The sequence below is a fragment of the Sciurus vulgaris genome (genome assembly GCF_902686455.1).
Source record: "Sciurus vulgaris genome assembly, chromosome: 10".
In the NCBI taxonomy this organism is placed as follows: Eukaryota; Metazoa; Chordata; class Mammalia; order Rodentia; family Sciuridae; genus Sciurus; species Sciurus vulgaris.
The window spans coordinates 7,416,370-7,439,194 of record NC_136470.1 but is presented as its reverse complement, the minus strand read 5'-3'; the positions used below and the strand labels follow the sequence as shown (position 1 = coordinate 7,439,194).

General features: G+C 41.2%; 1 protein-coding gene across 4 annotated transcripts in view; it reads left to right on the top strand.

Moving 5' to 3' along the window:
- Positions 1-1,345: 1,345 nt before the first annotated feature.
- DYRK1A (dual specificity tyrosine phosphorylation regulated kinase 1A) overlaps positions 1,346-22,825 on the top strand; it is a 138,305-nt gene continuing 116,825 nt past the window's right edge. Inside the window, exon 1 of one of the 4 annotated variants that reach the window (XM_079155998.1) lies at positions 1,346-1,650. The gene's annotated coding sequence lies outside the window, so the exon portion shown is untranslated. Of the gene's footprint in view, positions 1,651-2,390; positions 3,096-22,825 lie in introns of those variants that run through there. The other 3 variants (XM_079156000.1, XM_079155997.1, XM_079155999.1) reach the window with 3 other exon arrangements.

Below are 22,825 nucleotides of genomic sequence, written 5' to 3'. Positions count from 1 at the left end.
TTTACAGGTTACTTCTAGGTGAAGCCCCTATAAAACCATTTAACAGCATTCCAACCAGGATGGGACAGTTCCCTGATCAATTCTGGGTAAGGCTTGTGTGCTGTGGGAAGAAAGGTGCAGCTCTGTAGATATGAAGACCAGCAACGTCTTCTGCTGAACGTCCATAATCTCAATGTTCTGCCTCACCCTGGTATCTTTTGAGTTGATTTGAAGACATCATTTCTGAGACAGTGTCATATCCTGCTCAGTTCCTTCATTATTAGCATTAAAAATTTGTCTCATATTTAACATAGTGTTAAAGGCTGCAAATGCTTAAGTGTTGCGACAGAAGTGAAGCCACGGTCACTGAGGCAGGGAGCCCAAAGGGGAGAAACCAGAGGAGGGAGGAAGGAGTTGGTTGTATAGGTGGAAGTTGGAGCTTGGGAGGAATCAGGTAGCAACCTCTCCTCTGAATAGGGACTAGCGGGGTCACTTCCTCTTCCTCCAAAACAATTAAGTTGAATGTGGACTTTAATTACATTAGCAGGGCGATTTTGAAAATGTCAGCAACCTGAAAGTACTTCTGCCCGTCATGGCAACTTTCTGAAATCATGAAGAATCAAGTCTAAAGCGATTTGCTTTGTTCCCCCTCACGCCTTCATTTATTTTAGGTTTACAGTCTGATGTCTTTCCCGGCTTGCGCTAATTTGAATGGTTGCCTTAGTGTATCAATGTTCTAATAACGTGGGAGGAAATTTTGTTGGAAAGTCATTCAAGGCAAGTGTCTATCTTGAGTCACAGCGGATAGAGACCAGTATTCGTTTTCGGTTCTTTTAAACACCTAACAGTTTACCAGATTATATCTATTGAATTTGTATTTGTGAACATCTTAAGGTAAAGAAAAAATAAAAACTGGTATGGACACGTACAAAAGATGGCCAAACCAAGCTTAAAAATCCACAGCTTAGTGGCTTTCGGTGTAAAAGTGCATATACACGCTCCCTTTATAGCTATTCATCAAGCGCCATTATTTTAAGTTGGTAGAAAATACAATTTTTGGCTGTTGGGCTTTCTACTAATTACAAAGTAGCCAGCACAGCAAACTTTGGTTTTAATGCTTGGAGAGCACACCCAGCAATATTTAGCCAGGCAGAAGGGGCAGACTGAATAAAAAAAGAAAGCCATGATAGTTTTGATCGTTAAGGCCAAGTGGGCAAATTAAAACCTGGAAACTGAGGGGCAGGAAAGGCAGGAAGCAGACGGTGAGCCGGCCGAGGGTGCAGCAATAGCACGGTGGATGCACGTAAGGGGCATTCCGATGGAGCAGGCAGGCTGCGCCGGGAGGGCGGGGAGGGGCTGGGGCGCAGGGAGCCGCTCGGGGAGCAGCACAGCCTGGAAAAGTTTTCACGATGGCTCTGCCCGTCGTTTCGGAAGGCCGGGGCCGGGCGCGGGCGTGACGGGAGCACGGCGGCGGCCCGGCTCCGGGCGCAGCGTCCGGAATTCCTGAGATGTCTGAATCGCGGAGGCGGCCTCCTCCCCGCCCCCTCCGCGGCCTCCGTGGGCATTTTCCGGCGAGGGGGGCACGCGAGCCCTTCCAAGAACGGCTTAAACGCGCGGACGACCGCGGCCGCGCGCCCCCCGGGAGAAAGGCCGGCACCGCTGCGGAGTGCGGTGAGAGCCCCCGGCCCCGCACGCGGTGGGCTTCCCGGGTCCTCGCCCGCGGCCGCGGCCCCGGCCCCTCCCCCGCCCGGCGGCCGCGCGCCCCTCCCCCCGGCGCGGGCGGGGCTGCGAGGCGCGCGACGCGGAAGCGCGGGGCTCGGGGGCGGCGGCGCGGGAGGCCGCGCGCGCTCCCCGGGCCGCAGTCGGCGCGGGCGCGGCGAGCGCGGGGCGGGGCGGCCGGGAGGCGGCGGGCGCTCGCGCACAGAGCAGCCGCCGCCTCGTCCCCCGTCCCCGTCCCCTTCCCTCCCTCGGCCGTCCGTCCCCCTCCTTTGCCCTCCCCCGAGCGAATCACGCGCCCTCCTCTGACACTCGTAGCGGGCCCGAGCTCCGAATTTATCCTTCACGTGACCTGAGGGGGTTGGGTGGTTGGCTGGGGACGGAGGGGAGAAGGAAAGGAGGGAACGGAATCTGCCGTTACCCGAGCAACAGGCCCCGCCCGCCGGCTTGGGGCCGGGGGGCGGGAGAAGGACGTCAGCACGTCAGCCGGGGTTTTGCGTTTTGATTGACAGTTGCTATAGCGACCGGGTCGGTCCGTCGCCATTTTGTTGGTTGGTTTTTTTTTAAACCCTTTCGCTTCCCGCCCGAATAATAATAAAAAGCCCCATTGGAGTGAGGCGGGGGTGGCGGCGGCAACCGCGGCGGGGGGATCCGGGGAGACTGCTGCCGTCGCTGCTGCTGATCGCGGCCCAGGTCGGGCTGAGGGAGCGGACACCCCGAGCGGGGGGTGCGGGCGCCGCCGCCGCCGCCGCCGCTTCTGCTGCTGCTGTTCCTGCTGCTGCTGTTGGTGCCGCTGCCGCCGCCGGCGAGCGGGCGGGACCGGTGTGAGTGTGCGAGTGTGTGTGTGAGTGAGCGTGTGCGAGGGCGAGTGTGCGCGCGTGTGTGAGTGTGTGCGCGAGTGTCTGTCTGTCTGTGCGGGGACTCGGGGGCGGGCGGTTCGGGCTCTCCTGGCGGAGGAGCCGCCGCCGCCGCCGCCGCCGCCGCCGCTCGGGCCCCGGCGCTTCTCGCTGCGCAGGTTTGGAGCGCGCGCCATTTTGTGAGATTTACAAAATCCTCCTCGGGAAGAAGCCGCCGGGAGCGGCCGCCACTCGGCGCCCGGCCTCGCCGCCGCCGCCCTCAGCGCCGGGCCGGGCCGCGCGGCCCCGCCGCCGGGACTCGGGGCCCGGGGACTGCGGTATTTGCCGGGGAGGGGCTGTCGCCTCCCCGGCCCGGGGCGCCGCTGGAGCCGCGAGCCGGAGAGACACGGAGCGGGCTGCGGCGCGGCCAGGAGCCGGGAGCGCCGGGGGCGGAGAGAGCGGCCGGGGCGGCGCTGGCTGCGGAGGCCGCGGCGGAGCAAGGCGCGGGAGCCCGAGGCTGAGACTCACCGGAGGGAGCGGCGCGAGCGCCCCGCCATCATCCCGGTGAGTGTCCGGCCCGGCCGCGACCCCGCCCGGCCCGGCGTCGGCTCCCGGCGGCCTGCAGCCGGGCCCGCGCCGAGCCCGGCCGGGCGGAGGGAGGGACCTGCCATTTTAGGAGGAGGCGCCGCCGGCCCGGGGCCGGCCGCCGGGGGAGGGAGCCCGCAGGCCGGGTCCCGGAGGAGAGGCGGGTGCGAGCGTAGGGAAAGTTGCGGAGGGCGGGAGCGGGGGCCGCGGCCTCCCGGGAGCCGGGGCCTGGGGGCCGGAGAACGCGCCAGACCTTCTCTGGCCGCCGGGGCGGAGGGGAGGAGGTTGTCTTCCTCCTCCTCCTCTTCCTCCTCATCCTCTTCCCCCAGCTCCTCCCTCGTCCCTCCTCTCGGTCCCCACCAGTGTGGGAACCGCCGGGGTTCTTCGCAAGGACAATGCACGGGTTAAGGAAGATGGGGCCGGCTGCCGGCAGGCGAGGACGCAGGCCGGGCCGGCGCCCGCGAAGGTCGGCCGCCGCTGCTCCGCGGGCCTGGGGTCGGCGCCCGGGCAGGGGCCGCAGCGAGCGCCGCAGCCGGGCCGGCGGTGCGAGCCCCCGGGCCCCGGAGGTGCGGCGCCGACCGGCTCGGGGCCGGGGGAGCGGTGGCCGGGAGGAGAATTAGGATTGATACCTGTGCATTGCAACAAACTTCACGCGGCTATTTATAGGCACGAGCCCACTCCGGCTTCGCAGCGCGGAGCCGCCAGTCTCAGCGCTCGGCCAAGGCCCCTCCCTAGCCCGAAATAGATAGAAATGGCAAAATTAGTGAGTCAGTGGCTTGGACTACTTGCCTGTGCCTTTTCGCCCAACCCTAGATAATGCGAATCCTGTAGGCTAGGTGCAGCATTTGAATGCCAGCACCGTTTGGTTCTTGTTTTCTGTCCAAATCGTCAGAAAATACCTTATAGCATTGTTTTCAGACTTAACAGGTTATTGGTAGGCACTCTTCTCGGACACATAATGATAACACCTTTAACCTACCAGTTGGAACTGTTACCCATTTTACAGATGAGGAGACTGAGCTCAGAGAGGGGGCAGTGACTCATCCAAGGTCATATTGAGAGCAAGGAGTCTGTCTCTATAGGCAGCCTGAGCTCCTGATCACTAAGTTATAACTCCTTAGAAATACTGGCAAATTTTAAAGCAATTTGTGTGTGATGACTCAGGGTTCTAATCCAGAGATTGTTTCCACATACAGTTTTTAATGTGAAGTTAACTTTGGTTTGCAGAAGTGGAAAGGTTGTAGTGAGTTCTCTTAGTGAAACTTGTCAGGCGGCCCCCCTCCCAAAAAAAAAAAAAAAAAAAAAAAACCTGTATAGTTAATTTTTGAGAGGAAGGTCTCAAAAAATATTACTTGGTGCATTTTATTCTTCACACTGAACTATAATTCTAGTTATCCTTTGAGTATCATAAGAAAGTTTCATGTGAAATTATTTTTGTCTTCTTTTCTTTGAATACTTAAATTTCCCATGTGGTCCTTTATATCTTATTTCAGAACATTAAGAATGAACATGTGTAGTACTTTGATTTTGGGGTGTTTTAATAAGTCATCTTTTAATTTTTGTTTTCTTAAATTTTTTCACGTCTTATTTCTCTTATTTGAGCTTTATAGTTATACATAATAGTTGGGGTCATTAGTTGCTCTTTAAGAAATAATTTTCAGAGAGACTAAATAAGGGATTACAACTAAAATTTCATCTAAGGTTTCAAACAAGCATTGGTAGAGGAAAAAGTTTACTTATAGTTAAGATTTTTAATGTTCATATATAGACACTTGAAGTACCCCACTTTAGGACGATTTGCTTTGGCATAGTAGTAGTGTTTATGGTAGCTGTCCAAATTTGTTTAGACTTCAAACCGTACCAGAAAGTTAGGGATTCCTGTTAAGTGTCTACACCAAGTTCTCCTAAAACTGGGTATAAAGAACACTTATTTATCTCAAAGAGGCATAGCTCAGAGATTATTTTAGGAAGAAGGGTCATTACCCCTGTGTAAGGTGAAGGCTTGCTCCTTTTATCCTGCTTGGGTGTTTAAGTGGGGTTTCAGATTTGAAGGACTATATTTAAATGAATGATAATTATTGGTAGGGGTCAAGAATTAACTGAAGGGTCTAGGGAGGTGTTTGTTTATTCTTTGGAATTTGAAATTTAGGTATAAGATTATGAACCCAGAATCTGCCACTCAGTACATCCCCAACCCTTGGTACAAGATTATTTGGTAAGCATTTTAAAGACATTTTGGTGTGAACTTATCAGAAACGTAACATAGCCAATTACTGTGTGCTAGGAATTAAAAAGTTAGCCCAGTGTTTAGAGGTGCTGACATTCAAGCAAGCGAAGACATTCCATTTTGTCTTATTTGGGAATGTAGATAGTATAAATGGCTGTCCTGGTTTAGAGAATTTTTTTCCCCTTTGGAGTATTGTCTGAGGTTAGTTACTTAGTTCTGTTTGTGGAGAAATATTGTATTTATGACTTAGAGATATGGGGGTGGAGAATGGTAAGTGAAACAACGTATTTAGAGAAGTTAGGTTTTTATAAAAGTATTGTGAATACTTATCTACAAAAGTAGAATTCATGACAGCTTGTTACAGGTAGGATGTATGATTAACTTTGGCAAATATTTTGTTTTATAACTCTACAAACAAAATGTTAATTTGCATTTAATATTGAGGATTACTTGAAAGCTTAAAAAACTTGGAAATTTAGACTACCCAGAGGTGTTTTTATGTTCATGCTTATGGTCGATGGATATCCAGTTATTGGAAGGAAATTTGGATTGAAGTAAATAGTTACGGGCCAGAAGGAATGGTCTTGTGCATGACATTAGAAACAAAACTAGAAGATGGAGATTAATTTGTGAATTTCTTGGTATTCGTGATGAGGTGTGTGTCAGTTTGTCTTTGCTTTGGCTGTAGTTTCCCTCTCATTGCAAAGAGCTTTCACATTATTACACATGCACATACATGCACACATACACACACACACCCCAGGCAATTTTTCCTTTTCTCTTACCCCAAGAATAAACTGTCTAAACCCAGCAAAACCCAAGAACTTCCAGAAATAGTCTTTATCAAGAACTTGGTTCTTTATTTGAAAAATTTTATTAATCTAATAATTTTGTGGTACTCATAAACAGTAATTTAAACTGTGAACTAAGACTACTTTCTGTTGAGGAGTGTTTTGGTGGTTTTATCATTGTCTGTTTTCAATTTAGAAGTAAAGATATTACTTGAAACTATCAGACAGGAAACTTGACACTGCACATTTTGCCCTGTCAAAGTGAATTGTGCAACTGATATAATAGCACCTTGTGTATATGGAGTGGTCAGGTCTTCAGAAAGATTTCTGATCATGGGTTATCTTGATCAGCAGGAATTTTTTTGAGACTAGAGAACTCGTGGTGATGCTTGCACAATTTTACATTAAAAATTCATGTTTGCTTGGAACAAAAAAGTCATCAAATTATCTTAAGTTGCCTAAAATCTCATCTCAGTTGCTCGTAGTTGAAGAAATGTTTTGAAATCTTGCCTCATGTCAACTCTGTAATGTTAAGCTGGAGTTGTAAAGTTCACCATTGGGTGTGTGAAACTGTAATGTTCACTTCATATGACTGAAATAATGAATATAAGGTTCATATTAGATAATTGAAGACAAGTTTTGTTTTCTAATGTAGTGCCTAAGGGCAACTTTGGTTCCATTTTTTGAAATAAGACAATGATTTGGAAATATTCTGTTATATAAACCAGCTAAATGCTTTAAAAAAGTTATTCTTTTGTTTTGAAACCCTTATGCCAGAGTTCTTTAACAAGTTCAGATTCAGTATTGAAGATAATACCTTATGAAACATGTAAAATTATGTGGTTCCTTGTAGACATACTTTTTGCTAGTTTTGCAATTGCTTCTTTCACTGGAGCTATGTTTTCTCTTTTTTTAGAAGGTGATTTTGAAAGTTTGTATTACTGTAAGTTTTGACAAGGTTTAAATACACTTTTTTTGTTTGCTTGAGGGACATACTTATATCTAACATACAGTGAGTAATGGCTTAAAATGTTTCTTTACTCTTGCTGATGAATCATTTTGAATTTTTTCTCCCCATAATTGTATTACTTTAGTTGATTTTTTTTGGGGGGGAGGTCCTAGTGAGCTCATTTGTCGTGGAACAACACTAACTTTCAACATCAGTCTATTAAGTAGCATCCTTGTTCATTAGATAATCCCTATTTTTTCTGTTTATAAAATTTTCAGTGAGAAGAGTTGATTTAATTTGTAGAATTTTCATGGATGTTTATGGTTAAGGTTTGCCTTTTGGCACATGTATTTGGGTAAAAAGATGCTCAAACTGTGACATCTATCCCATTTCTCCTTGATTTCTAGGTATAGGTAGCAATTCAGGAAGCTTGATACTATGGAGAGACACCCTGCCCTCTGAGGTGAGCAGAGACTCCAGAGTTGGTCAGAAATAGAGTCTCAACAGGTCTGCTACTCTCTGACGGTGTGACTTTAGGCACAACTATTTAACTAAGCATGTTTCCTCATCTGTAAAGTGAGGTTGATGGTAGTGACCATAGGGTTTTTGTGAACATGGTGACAATGCATGTCAGTTTCTTTATACCTTTCTTTCTCCCCTTTTCCCTCCCCTCCACTTTTTATTCATATTCATCCTTAGGATTTCAGCATAAATAACTACTACAGAGAGGCCTTCCCTAAACCCCATTCCAGGTAAGGTTCCTTGGCCATTCATTCTTGTTCTAAGTAGGGCCTTCTGCTTTTCTTGCACATCTCTTATTGCAGATAGCTATATAATCGCTGTATGTCCAAATGTAAAATTATTCATTTGATAATTGTGTCTCCCTCTCCATTAGCTTGTAAGGTCTATTTGGACAGCAATAAGTGTTTCTTAATCACGGCTGTAACTCCAGTGCCTGGCACTGAAATGGTGTAGATAAATGTATGTGTACATGGAATGAGGAACCAATACCACTCCTTAGCTGTTTAACCTTGGGCAAAAAAACTTCTCTGTGTCTCAACTGCCTGACTCAGGATTTTCAGGATGTGAAATGAGATAATTCAGTGAAGGTTTTTTTTTTTTTTTTTTTTTTTTAAAGTGTAAAATGCTGTATAAATAGAAGATGGTACAGTAGCAATAATCTTGGTAATGGGGTTATACAATAGGAAGCTTTATTGTGATTTAAAATAAGAATTTATAAGACATTAACTGAGTTGTTAGGGATTACTCTTTTTTATAAATCAAACTTTGTATATGCATCATTTAGAATGTGGATTTAAGCCTTTGTTTAAATAAATAACAGTGACTTAAACAAGAAGTTTACTTTTCCTCATAAAAAAACAGTGTAAGTAATCTGCCGGTGCTGTCTCTCTCGCCTGTAATCCCAGTCACTCCAAAGGCTAAGGCAGGAGGCTCTCAAGTTCACGGCCACCGTCAGCAACATAGCAAGGCCCTAAGCAATTTAGTGAGACCCTGTCTCAAAAATAAAAGTAAAAAGAGCTGGGGATATGGGTCTGTGTTAAGGCACCCCTGGGTTCAATCCCTAGTACCAAATAAAAAAGAAAAAACCAACAGTATTAGTAATCTAAGGCATGTAAGGTGCATTGGTGTTTTACGGCTCCATGATATATGGGGACCATGGTTCCATCTTGTTTTCCTGTGTTTAAGGAGTTACCCTTTTCTTAATAGTATAGGGCATCTCCTTACCACATCCGCAGTCCAGGAATAGGATATGGGGAAGGCCCATCTCTTTAAAGACGAACCTGGAAGTTGCATACGTGACTTGGGTGTGATGCGGTTATGTTTAGTCATGTGTCCATATTTAACTATAAAGAAGGCTGGGATATGTGGTCTTTGGTAGGGTGACTAACAGTAGAAAATCTTTCTACTGAAGAAGTGCAGAATGATGGAAATTAAACATTACCTGTTATACTTCCAAATATGGAAGAAATTGAGAAATAAGGAAACTTATTGCACGAACTGGTAAGTTTTATTTTCTGTATTGGTTATTAATCTTTTTGAAATGTAGTATGCAAATTCAAATACATCACCAGTTATGCAATATGTATCTCTATAGTCAGATTAGAAAAATATATCTGTACTTTTAGTAGTAAAGGAATTTTAGGCCTAAATAGCATATTGTCTTACACTTTATTTTCTGATAGAACATGATTCTTCATAGCTGAAATTATGTCATGGTAGTATTATTTGGAATCTGAGTTTTTGGATTTAGTCTTAATAGTCTAATGAACCATAGTGTATATGTATTTCTGGCAGCAGATGATGCTAGAATATCACTTGGATCTTGTCAAGATTTCAGTAGATGTTGGAGTTACTCTGTGTTGTAAGAAGAATGATAATAGTGATGTTTAAAAATATATTGATTATTTAGAATCCTCTAATTTCTATGAATTTGAAAAAAGAGGAAGATCTAGGGTTCCTTTGAAGTGTGTTATTATATCTAATAGGCACTTGGGAAAGTGAATGATTCTCAGGAGCCTTCTGGAGAACTTTTATAAATTTTGTAATTCCCAAGCTCAGATGCTTTTTTTCCCTGTAGGTTTAGGATAGTGCTTTGGAATCTGCTTTCTTCATAAGGAGCCCAGGTAATCCTGATGGCAGAGAAACATTTTAAGAAACACTGATGCACTTCATCTTTCATATTATAAAAGGAAATGGACGCAAAGAAGCTAATTGACTAACCAGTGTCTTAGAATTAAGTAGGCCAGGGACTAACTTTGGTTGTCCTGACTCCTGGGTTTTTCTTCTTACTACAAAAGGAATAGAATACAAGGCATATAAAGTGCATTGGGGCGTTTATCAGGGTAACTCTTATTCTAAAATCTGTGGCTTTTTGTGTTGTCATTCCTAGTGAATGGTTGGCTCATTTAATTGTTCTTTTAGTCTTATAGAAAAATAATCTGTCAGTCAGTCAAATGACTATTTAAAGGTAAGAAATTGAAGGTTTAAAATAAGGTATGGTTAGTGTTAGCACTGTAGTGGGCAGCATTACAAGGTAGATGGATAGGTAGGTACTTGGCATGATTAGAAGGAACAAAGGCAGGTCTTGTCCTTAAATTATTACTTTCCTTTTTATCTGGTTGCTTACAGTTTTCAACTGTTGGAATTCATTCTGTTAAATTAAGGTAAGATCTGAATTTTCTAAAGTGGAAATATTCCAGAGGAATGTTCTTTACCTCTTACCAGGTTATCATTTTTATCAATAAAAATCAGAGATTAGCACCTGCACTAAGAGTTTTTGGGAGAGTGAGAGAGAAGAGTAAGGCACATATGTCCTTTCCTGAAGAAAATGAAGGATATGATTGAGAATGATCAACTTGTGGAATAGTCATGGGAATGTTCATGTGAGGTTTCTCTGGTGGCCCAAACCGGTAACATTAGCCTGCCTTATGATGTTTCCTATCACTGTAGTGAAAGCACCATAGACAATTCTGTCAAGAATCCACTAGGCTTGATTAACTACTGTACAAATGGGAGTATGCCATTTTTCAGCATTTTATTGCTTATTTAGGGCTCCTGTTTGAGCAGTCTTACAGTATATCAAACATAAAATATTAAGGTACAGTTCTGATCACCTACAAAACAATAGTTTTTAAAAAAATTTTTTTAGTTGTATGTGAACACAATATCTTTATTTAATTTTATGTCATGCTGAGGATTGAACCCAGTGCCTCACACATGCTAGGTAGGCTATACCACTGAGCTACAGCCCCAGCCCCCGAAACAATAGTTTTTAAAGATCGACAAGTAATATATACTTACAGCTTTTTAAATTTTTATTTTTTAAAAGAAGCTCTATGGAATGGTATGAGATCATCCCCCTTCTCATTCTACATAGGTAGTAAGTGTTCACAGGTTTTCCTACTAGAAATGGTCTGTGCATGTATAATTTTATGTATAATATACTTTATATGTATTGAATTCCAAAATTAGTATGTTCCCATTTTGTTTTTAAGCAGCTAGATCTTGGTGTGTGTGTGTGTGTGTGTGTGTTTGTGTTTATGTACACAGTATCTCTACTTAAAACCAAAAGCATAGTAAACATATAGTTTTGCAGCTTCAGCTAATTACTTGATCTATCTTAGAAATATTCCCTTATTAGCTGACAGAGCTTCCCTGTTGTTTTTTAATGGTTGGGAAGTCTTTTCTTTTATGGGTGTACCTTATTTTATTTAGGCTCCATTAAAGGGTATTTAGGTTTTGATATTTTTCTCTTTTAAACAATGCTGCAGTACTTTCTTGTACATATAATTGTGTCCTGTGACTATCAGCCATGGGATATATATTTATCAGGAAAACTGTGCACCTATGCACATTTGAATATGTATTGCCAAGTTGTTTTCCAAAAGATAGCACCAATTTGTACTTTCACTACCAGTATCTGAGAGTGCTGTTTTCTCATTCTGACCAATTCTGAATACATGTGACCAACACATGTATTCTCAAGGTCTTATATCTTTGTCATTTTGATAGGTGAATAATGTCTAATTGTTTGGATTTGTGTTTCTTTAATTCTGACTGATATTAAACATCTTAAGTAGTATCATAAGCTTTTTGTTTTAATAACAGAATACTCATACTTAGTCAAATATATCGTTAAAATATTTTCTGGTTTTCCTTTATTCTGCTGAATGAAAAACTGATGTCTTGGTAAATTGTAAATGCCCGCAGGAAAGGGGACTCTTGTTCCTGTTGCAATTGAATAAATGGTTGCATGTCCTGTATAAGATAAGTGAATTATGGTAGTAGCTTTTGACTACAAAAGTGAATGAGATTTGTTTACCTCTGATAAATGTGTGCATACAGGAAAAATGAACACAGGCAAGATCATGGCTGCTAATAATCAGAGGTGTTGACATGTGAAAAACTAGAGCACAAGGTGGTAAGACGGTTCTGGGGTTTTCAGCATGTCGTGGAGGAGTTGGGACTAGATTTTTTTGGTACCTGGGATTGAACCCAGGGGTGCTTTACCACTGAGTCACATCTCTAGCCTTTTTTATATTTTAGAGACAGGGTCTTACTGAGATGTCTAGGCCACCCTGTGTTGCTGAAGCTGGCTGTGAACTTAGGATCCTTCTGCCTCACCCTCATGAGTTGCTGGGGTTACAGGTGTGCGCCACCATGCCTGGTGGGACTAGATCTCGAAGAGCTTTTTATGGTAGAACCTGTGGACTTCACAGTCTACTCAGGAGGTAATGTGGGCAAACTGTGGTGGTGGGGGGCAAAAAGGGTGACTTTGGAGAGTGACAGAATGTGCCTGGGGCATGAGGAGGGTTGTGTGTTCAGAAAGGGATAAGGGACAGTTGTAGTGGGAAATGAGAATGAAAGTTTCTTGGCATCAGGGGCCTGATGACATCAGTAGTTTAGAAGAGGTGACACTGTAAGAAGAAGGTTTGGAAGATGTAGAGGCATGAGGGAATAATAAGAGGTAAAAGAATAAATAGAAATGCCTTAAAAATTCTTAATTGTGCTTTAATTTTCAGCAGAAGAAAGTGAATATTTCTGAATTCAAACAGATGTAGCCAAATTCTGGAGGTAGAAAGGAGGGAATTAAGCTGGTGTATGCTTGTATGCCAGCTGCTTGGGAGGGTGAAACTGGAGAATTGCTTGATCCTTTTGGGACCAGCATGGACAGTAGTGAAACCCCATCATTAAAAAAAGAAAAAAAGACTGAGAGAAAGAGAGAGAGAAAGAGAAAGAGAATATTAAGCATTGGTGGTAGGATATTAAAAGGTCCTAGCTGGGTGTGATGGCGCAATGCCTGCAATCCCAGAGACTTGGGAGACTGAGGCAGGATGATTGCAAGTTCCAGGCCAGCCTCAGCAACTTGGTGAGACCCTGTCTCAAAACAAAAATAACAAAAAGGGCAGGGGATATGACTCAGTGGTAAAGCATCCTTGGCTTAAATCTCTAGTACCAAACAAACAAACAACAACAGCAACAACAAAAACAAACCCAAAACAAAAAAACCCAAAATGGTCCCAGGAGTGGGATAGTTAAGATATTTCCTACTGAGGACCTGAAGGAACTGTTAAAGAATCAGATAGAATTTTTATTGTAGTTCAGGCCTTCCCTTACAAACAGGTAGAAACAATTTGCAGCACCATTAAGGATGAGCTAAAACATGGGGCAGTGGGAGAAGGCAGTGTTCAAAACTGTGACTCTGGAAAGGAAAAAGGTGTATCATAATTTATGATTTGGAAAATATAGAGTAGCCGAGCTTGTAATTTATTCTGAATATCTTCATGTTTTCCTGAAAAATCTCATATTTTGTTTATTTTTTAACCTGTATCTGAATTGGAAGACTGTTCACCTAAAAAGCATATAACTACCGGGTGATAGAACTATTGTTGAGCACCTTCTTGTGTCAGACATGGAACTCTCCAGCTTGGGAATCAGTTCTAAAACAAAAGTTACCACTGTCTTTAAGTTGTGTTCTGGTGGGGGAATATTTAATATCTCCTGCGTAGGCTTAAGGACGCAGTCTCGAGTAGATAGTTAAATTCTCATTTAAGGGAACAGAGAGTTTATGAAATCGGATAATTTTTGATGTTACTTCTTGAAAGTCAAAAAACGTTTTATTTTAGAGTTCTTTGGACAGTATATTTTGAGTTAAACGCTTATTTGGATATAAATAGGACTCTAGTTCTTCATACAAATACTGTCTGTTTAAAAATTTGTTCTGATTGGATTATTTTCTCTTGAAAAGAACAAGCATCACAGTGTTGATTTTTACTTTATCTTTACATCAAGCACATTCATTATTGGTAGACATTACTTTTGTAATATAAAAGATTGTGTTGTGAAAGTTTTTTAAAACTTTAAAAAAGCATTTAAAACAGCATTTCTAAGAAAACCTATAGAATCTCTTGGGTATTTTGTAATCCATTTTTATTTTTTTTCCATTTCCTTATAATGGTTCTGTAGTTTAGTTCACAACATTGTAAATCTATGCAGGTTTACCTAGAGGTTGGCCTGAAGGCCTACAGTTACTCAGCAGTATTAGATTCAGCTATGCAGAAGGAAGAAATTGGAGGCAGGAGTTTTAGAATTCATGGCAGTTTGGAAAAGGACTGCTTGCTGCATAAGAGAAAGATAAGAGACATGTGAAGGATGTGGCATATAGGCAACGACCGAACGGACAGAAATGGAAGAAGGATGTGAGTAACTAGATAAGCAAGAATCTTAAGTAAAAATAACCGAACAACTCTTTTGAGGATTGATTTTGACTTTCAGGTAAGAGCCAAACTAGGCATAGGAGCTGTAAAGCCCCACTACCTGAATGATCTGGCCCTTACAGGCTGGCTCATCTCACAGGTCTTTGGCTCATATGACTGAACTGTTTTCTGCTTTGCAAATGTTACTTCCCTTGGTCTGGAATCATCACCTCTTTTAGTTAATTGCTTTTTCTCCTTCCACTTTAGCTTAGATAGCTTTGTCAGGGAAGGTTGTCCAGCCTCCCTGAGTCAGCTCTTAGTTTTTAAAATCTTGTGTCTCACTGTTCTCTTCCCTCTTAATGCTAATGTTAGTAATTTTTGTAGTGCTTATTTGATTAAACTCCTGCGGTAATCCGGGGCAATGGTGTTTCGCCCTCTTTTGCAGTTTCAGGGGTTGCCAGGGTGCTTGACATACAGTAAACACTAATCGTTTGTTGGATGAATTAGCAAACTGTATCTTTTGATCTTTATTATTGGTCTCACAGACTGAAGAACTATAGCAGGGGAGTAGGAACTACGGCATTTAGAGTAAGCGCTGAATAGGGAATATGGGCGCCTTGAGGAAGAGGTAAGACTTTTTAAAGACAGAGAGCTCTGTGTAGTTTAGTAGAAAGGGAAAATTCTTGTGGATTAATGTCTGTGAATGTCTACAATATATTGGGAGCAAGCTGTTGTGAAGTGGAAAGATCGTGCCATCCATATTAAAGGAGTACATGATTTTAGTAGTTTATTGAAATCAATACAGGTCCTTAGTAGTCATATGGAGCAGTTTTAAATTGTGGAGAGGGATCAGCTTGGACACTGTACTCTTCATTATTCTTAGCCAACACAGCGAAGGTCATTCAACAGTTAGAACTGAAATGTAGTTCCAGCATTTGCAGGAGCTCTCAGGTGTATATTTAAAATAAGCTCTAGCTTTGATTTCATTTAAAAGTGACAAAAGTTTTAAAAAGTAGTTTGGATGTGTTTTGCTTTTACTTCCAAGTTTGGATGACAGAACAAGAATTGAGGGCGTTTGTTCTAGGGACAGGTTTTCAAAAGAATGAATCTTGTCACTATATTTAGAAAGTTATTGAAGATATTGATCTTGTCAGGTGAATGAGCTTTTTTAAAGCTTACAAAGGATTTGTTTCAACATAGTTTTATAATTTTCTTGCGACTAGTTTCTGTAGTGTTCTGTATTTGGAAAAGCAAATATTTAGATTTTGAAGGTCTCCCCTCTGTGCCTGGCCTGGCCGCATACTAGGTCTTTTGGGACATAGCAGTCAATCAGATATATAGTCCTTGCCATCCATAAACTTTCAGTATAGTCAGAGCTTGCTGGAGAGAAGCATAAAGAGGACATGTCTTGTGGCGTGACTGTGGTTCCTTAATTAATTAATTTATCCATTCTTGAACCTAAGTTTTGTTGGCAACATTTTAGACTACTTTAAGCTACTTGTTGCTTTATTCTGGCAACATGAAGAATGGGGATAACACTTCCAGTACCAAGGTAAAATAAAAACTTGGTTGTTCAGTTTGTTGGCAATTTCATTTTTTAAAAAATGTGTTAACGTAAGTCTGAGTTTCTCTTTAAAAATAAACAAGTATTTAGTAACACTAACAGTAGCTTCTGTTAATCAGTTACCTGCTATAGGCCAACACTGTATATATTCAGTATTGGTTATTTTTATATTCTCAGTAACCCTACAAGTTGGTATTATTTGTGTTTCATAAGTTAGAAAACTAAGATTCAGGGAAGTATGTTTGCTTCATGTTAATCAAAGTAGGTTGCATATGCTGCCTCTAGGAAGTAAAGAGCCCAGTGAACAATTTAGCCCACAGTTAAACATTTAAAGAGAAAAGAAAGAAGCATAAAGCTTCTGTAACCCATCAGTTGAAGAAACAGATTATTTTCACATGCTGGGATTGATGTCTTATGCTTCTTGTTGATTGGTCTTTTGAATGATATACAAAAGCAGTACCTTTCTAGCTTTGGAGAATACTTTAGGAGTCTTGGAGGGGGGTGGATATCTTCCATTATGAAAGTCAGTTGCTCACTTTATCTTCCTGTTAGGATGTCATCAGGTGTCATGGAGTCTTCTCTCCTACTTTTACCTGACTACCTCAGAGCAGGTAATTTCTTGAAGCAGGAGGGAGGCAGCTACATCTTTTTTTCTGGAGTTAACAGTGAGCGATTCTAGTTGCAACATTTTGTTCTTGATTTTAGTGGTGTTAGTACAAATTGCAGTGACTGAATCATGAGTTTTTCACTGTACTAGATCTGTGATTTGTGTTTTGGGTGTTCTTGACTACGTAGCATTCCAGCCTGTTCCCTCATTGGGTTTTCTGTGAATTGCCTAATACACTTTAATAACTTCCTTTTTGGTCTAAACAAAACCAGAGCTAGTTTCTTTTGTTTTGCAACTAGAATCTTTACTTAGATGTTGCTAATTAAGGTACTAGATGATTCAGAAACTCTCTAGGGGTCAGACTTACCTGCATCTAGATTAGAATTTACTAATGAAAAGAGTTTACAGCATATATTAAATGAAATATCTAACAAAATAGTCAGCTAATTGATTTATGAATTTGCTGAATTTGAGTGCCTGTTGTAGGCTAGGATATGTTCTAAGTGGGGATACAGGAGCGACAAGATAAACCAAGATCTCTGTATTCGCAGAGCTTACATTCTATTGTAAGATGTACAGTAAGCAAGAAGGCAGATATCATAATTACAAAAAGTGACAAATGCTGTGAAAAAAAATGAATACGGATTGATGTTATAGCTAATGTGTGTATTTAGGAGTTACATCTCCTAAAACATTTAGTGTCAAGAAGTCATGACTGGGAGGCAGTAGTATTCGGATTTTATCCTCCTAACACAAATGTCTAGAAAACTGGAGATGAAACACTGTTTTCAGATGTTGAATAATAGGTAGCCAGGACTGTGATTCTGACAGATGGGAAATGAATGAGTGATTGCCCAGCTTTCTGCCTAGAGACAATTTTCAGACCTCAGTGCAGAACGGGGGACCCCAAATCTGCCATGTGGCTTTACTTAGTTGGGGGAACAAAGATTGGAGTTGTGGGAGACCATGAGCTTCTACTTTAAGGAACAAAGTTCTGGAGAGGAGGGAACTGTGCAGAAATTAGTACTATACATGAACTTAGTGGTCACTCAAGCAGGGGGACCACCAGTCTGCTCAGGTATTGGGTATGGTTTCATAAAGAAACACTTTCTGGGGAAGCTGTAAGCAGAGCAATTCTTAGAACTTACACAGGACTGAGGACTATTTGAGTACCTTCTAGCCAAAGAGGAAAGATCTCATTAAATACAGGATTTGTTGAGACCCCAGAAGGGCTAAACTAACCCTAAAGTAAGGGCTATCCTAGGTCTGTCTGAGAAAAGCTTAAAAGTGAGCCTCAGAAGGAACAAACTAATCTGAAATAATGCAGTTGCTGTTATAATATTCAGCACTCTAAATAAATATTACAGATCCTAACACTCAGCCAGGCAACATGTCCAGCATCCAATTAAAAATTTCTAAATATGTAAAGAAGCAAATTAATGTGACTCAGGAAAGCTATAAATCAACAAATCTAGAACTGATACAGATGTTAGAATTAACAAACAAAGACATTAAAGAAGTTATTCAGAAAGTTAGGCAGAAACATGGAAGGGATGAAAAAAAGGCCCAAAACAGAGCAGTAAAAACTAGACACTGCATGGCATTCATGGCATTTTAGACATTACAGAAGAAATTAGTGAACCTGAACACAGAAACTCAGTAGAAACAGACAGATGACAGAGGTATGGAACTAGCAGAGTTGGTAAAATGACTATTACAAAATGCAGGATTAGATTGCGGTTAATGTTTTCATCTTGGTACATGATTTTTGCTTAAGGTTAATTGTGTCTGCAGCCTGAAGTTGGCTTGGTGTGTAGTTGGAGTGGTTGACATGAGTATTCCAGCAGAATACAGGGCGTGGTGAAGAACTTTATTATGCAACAAGTCTATTTTTCTCCCATTACATACCAGTGTCACCACAAAGTTACCAGCTTAAAACACATACATGCATTTATTATCTCAGTTTTTGTGGCTTAGTTGTCTGGGAACAGTTCAGTTGAGTCCTCTGTTTCAGAGTCTTTGAAAGTAGTAAAGATTTTGGTTGCGCCTGTAGTCTTATCCGAGATTTGATTGGGAAAGATCTCTTCAAGGATTGTGGTGCTTGGCAGTATTTTGTTCCTTGTGCATTATCAGACTGAGGGCCTCAGTTTCTTGCTGCCACTTGTCAGGTATCTACCCTGAATTCTTTGCTATGTGGTCCTTTCCTACATGGCCACTTGCTTTCTCAAAGACAGCAAAGGAGAGTCACCTTGGTGGTAGAGATGTACACCCTTATGTCTCATAGCTGTGGAAATGATGCCCCATGACCTTTGCTATATTCTGTAGGCTAAAAGCAAGTCACAGGCTCTGCCCACACTCAAGGGGAAAGGTTTGAATGCTGAAAGACAGGGTTATGGGAGCTGAGAGTCTGTCACAAAGTGTTGTGTGGTGGAAAAGAGCACATTCTGTGGAGTCTCACCTCCGTGCCTTTGAGTCCTGCCCTGCCTGTCCCCAGTTGCATAAACATCTCTGAGCCTCAGTTTTCCCATCTGCCTGATAAATATACTATCTTCTTACTGCTAATAATTGGCAAGATTAAGTGAGTACATATGATGTATTTAGGACTTTGTCCTTTAACTCTTATTCATCTTTAGGTTGTAGCTGTCTTATTCAGGGAAACCTTCCCTGACTCTTTTGACTCCTCTCCCCTTCTAGGTCAGATTTCAGAGTACCTTGAACTTGTCTTTCTCATCACTTCATGCTCATATAGCTGTTAGGTTTATTTATTTGTTTCTGCTTTCTTTAGATCAAGCTGCTTGAGAGCAGGGTGTGTGTTTTGTTCATTACTGTATCTTCAGGGTCTTATGTACTGGCACATAGAAGACTTCTTCAGTATTTGCTGATTGACTATAAGAGTGATGTTAATGCATGCATTGTTTCTTTGAGGAAGAATTTTTAGTGTTTCTCTGTGGCTTTCCAGAAACAGAAGTCAGCCTGAGGTATAGTCCCTTTGTTTCTAAAGTTGGTCAAGTTCTAGCAGGCAAGATAAAGGCATAATGGTCTTATAACTATGATTGTAGAGGTTTGTAAAGTGGATGCTAAGGTACTTAAAAAAAAAAAAAAAAAAAAAAAGAGGCTGAATGGATGAGAACACAGGAATAAAAATCTGTCCTATTGGAATGAAAGCACCTTCTCTCCCAGAAATGCACTCTGCAGAACGCTGGACCTTGAGATGGTATGAAGACTTAAGCGTGGAGAACGTACCTTCTTGGAGAGTCACAACTAAGGTTAACTTATTATATAGGAAACCTCTTTATCTGTTAACTTTGGTAGGGAGATCTTTATTAAGTTTACTCCTGATACTTTATAACCATACACATTCCTCAGCCTGGTGAGATGTTTTCATTTAATCTGTGCTGATTTGATGTCGAGGTAATTTCTCCTAAGATACAAAGTATTTTACCAAAGTTGGTAAAGTAGGATTTAAACCGTGATTTCCAACCTTTACTCATTTTTTATTTTGTATTACTTCTGTGGAGCTTATTTTAGCAAGGACCAGATTAATTTCATGAGAGCAGGACCATGTATATTTTGATTTTATATACTGTGTCTTTAGGACTAGAATCTTGCTTAGCCTGTAAAACAACTGAATGAAGGGTTTCTCATTTTACACTGTTGCTGAGCGCTTCAGTTTGAATTACTTGAAGAACTTGAAGAAAGTTTGTTGGATAGCAGTTACTGTGATCCAACCAGTATAGGGTACAACAAAACATAATTTTGTATGTTGTACTGTGTAATTGGGTAGGGTTATGTTCCCAAAGAACTATGTAGTCCGTGACTCCCTACCCTTTGTTCCACTTTCAGATCTGCTCTACTACTCAGTCTTCTTGAGTTGTTTCTGAATTGTTTGTTCTGTTATTGTTGATGTCCTTCCTATAGATCAGACCTTTAGTCTCTTTTTGCTTACTGCTATAATTATTTCAAGAATAAATTTTCATTTTAATATGCATATAATCAGTTGTATACTACTTAGTGAGGTTCTTAAAATGAAAAATAACTGTCTCCAAGTCCACCTCACTGTTTGCCAGTCCTTCTTTATAGAACAGTACTTTCCAAACATTTTCACATTAGGGCCTTTGTGGACAAAGTCTGTTCTGAAGTCTTTGTGGGATCTTAGCTCACCTGAAACTTTTGTTGTCCTGTGTGCCATGCACACCAACTGACAAAACTCCACACAGGTTATCATTTTCATTTCAACTTTTAGTTGTTTCTTCGATTTACCTTTCTCTTTATAAATAATATGCTTATCAAATCAGGATGCTCTTGAATGCAAATATGGAGACCCTTAGCCAAACTGGTTTCAGAGAAGGGGATTTAACTCACAGTTGCAAGTTGCAGAGGTGGAATGGGCTCAAGAGTCAGTTGATGTAGTGACAGAATAATGTCTGTAGGAACCCTGGTTTTTTCATCTCCCTGTTTAGAGACCGACAGGCTCCATGCTCAGATTAATAAGATGAGTACAACAGTGTGAGGTGTTGTATTCAGATACAATAATAATAATAAGACAACTCCCCCTGTGGGGAGGGGCATGTAACTAGATAAGAATGGGGACTTTGCCTGGAAACACTTTGGAAGACTTATCTCATGTGTTAAGTGACTTTCTGTAACATTTCACTTACCACGGAATAAGGGTAGGCCTAACTGGATCTCTAATGTGAGTGGTGTGCTAATGGGTTTGGAGCAGAATTGGCTTCCCTTCACAAAGGAAAAGGGAATTTGCAGCCTCTGTTGGTAAGCCTGATCCTAGTTTTATATTCGACTTAAAATTTAAGGTGTTATCTGTTGGCTTTTTATTAAGGTAGATGAATATTTAATTTCAAACTGCTTCACTCATACTTTTTTCTTTCATCTGTCCTTTATAGTTCCTTACTTTAAGTCAATTGCCAGTGTTTAATTGTGACTAAGTCTAGTTTACCATAGCCAAATCGTATACTGCTACACCATTTTTTCCCTTGTGTAATTTTGTTTTTCTTAGAATTAGCAATTGTCTTGTATTTTCATTTACTTTGTTTCTCATACTTTGAATAGCTTTTTTGTTTTGTTTTGTTTTTGTGCTGGGATTGAACCAAGGGCACTTTACACCTGAGCTGTGTTCTCAGCCCTTACTTTTAATTTTTTAAAATTTGAGATAAGGTTTTTGCTAAGTTATCCAAGATTGGTCTTGAATTTGTCATCCTTGGCTTCAGCCTCCTAGCTGGGATTACAAGTGTGTATCACTATCGTGACCCAGTAACCTCTTAATAAGGTTTTTTGTACAGTCAGACATATTAGATAATTAGTTGTTTTTTCCCCTCTGAAGAACCCTCTATGAAATTCTTGCTCTCTGGACCTAATAGAATTCTTTGGGCATGTCTCCCTGAAGTTTTTCAATCTCCAGTTTCTTGGTTCTCTGGACTTTTCTATTGTATCCTTCATGTTTCTGGAGCACATCTTTCAAAACTTCCTGAGAAAGGGTACATTGGGGAGCCTCATTTTTTGAGACATTGTCTGAAAATATCTTTAATCTGCTTTTGTTCGTGATTAAAAGTTTTGACATGATTGCAGTTCATATATCACTTTTACTGAGAACTCTGTATTTGTGATCTTCTAGCTTCATATAGCAGATATAATTTGTGTTCTGCATTCCTTTTAAATGAAAATGATGGATAACCTAGAGTATAATAAAGTTCTACGTTCCCATTGCCCAGCCTCAGTATTTATCGGCTCATGACCTGTCTTTAAAACAACAACAACAACAAAAAATCCCAAAACCAACCAGGGGTGTGGCTCAGTGGTTAAGTGTCCCTGGGTTCATACCCTGGTATTCCCCCTCCCCACCCTGTCCCTATTGATATTCCTATCTCCTTTCTTTGATTTTTTTTTTTTTAAAAAAGAAAACCCAGACATATAATTTCACTTTTGAATATTTCAGTATGTACTCTAAAACATAAGGACTCTAAACTATAATCCCACGATTATCGTAGAGCCAGGTGTGGGGGGTGCCTGTACTCCAGAAGACCAAGGTGGGAGCATCACTTAAACCCAGCAGTTTGACATAGTAGCATAGTGAGACCCTGTCTCAAAAGTACAAAAAAGAATATCATACCTCTAAAAAGATTAGCATTGTTCTTTTAACTATTCAGTAAAAAAATCACTTTAACTAAATTATAATTATATTTTAAAGATACATTTTATGCAAATCAGAATCCAATGAATTGTCATTGGTTGATGCATCTCATTTCTTTTAATGTATTGTTTGCTCTTCTGTTTTTTTTTTTTTTAATTTAAAAAAATTTTTTTCCTTGCAGATTATTAAGAAACTGCATCATCTGTGTT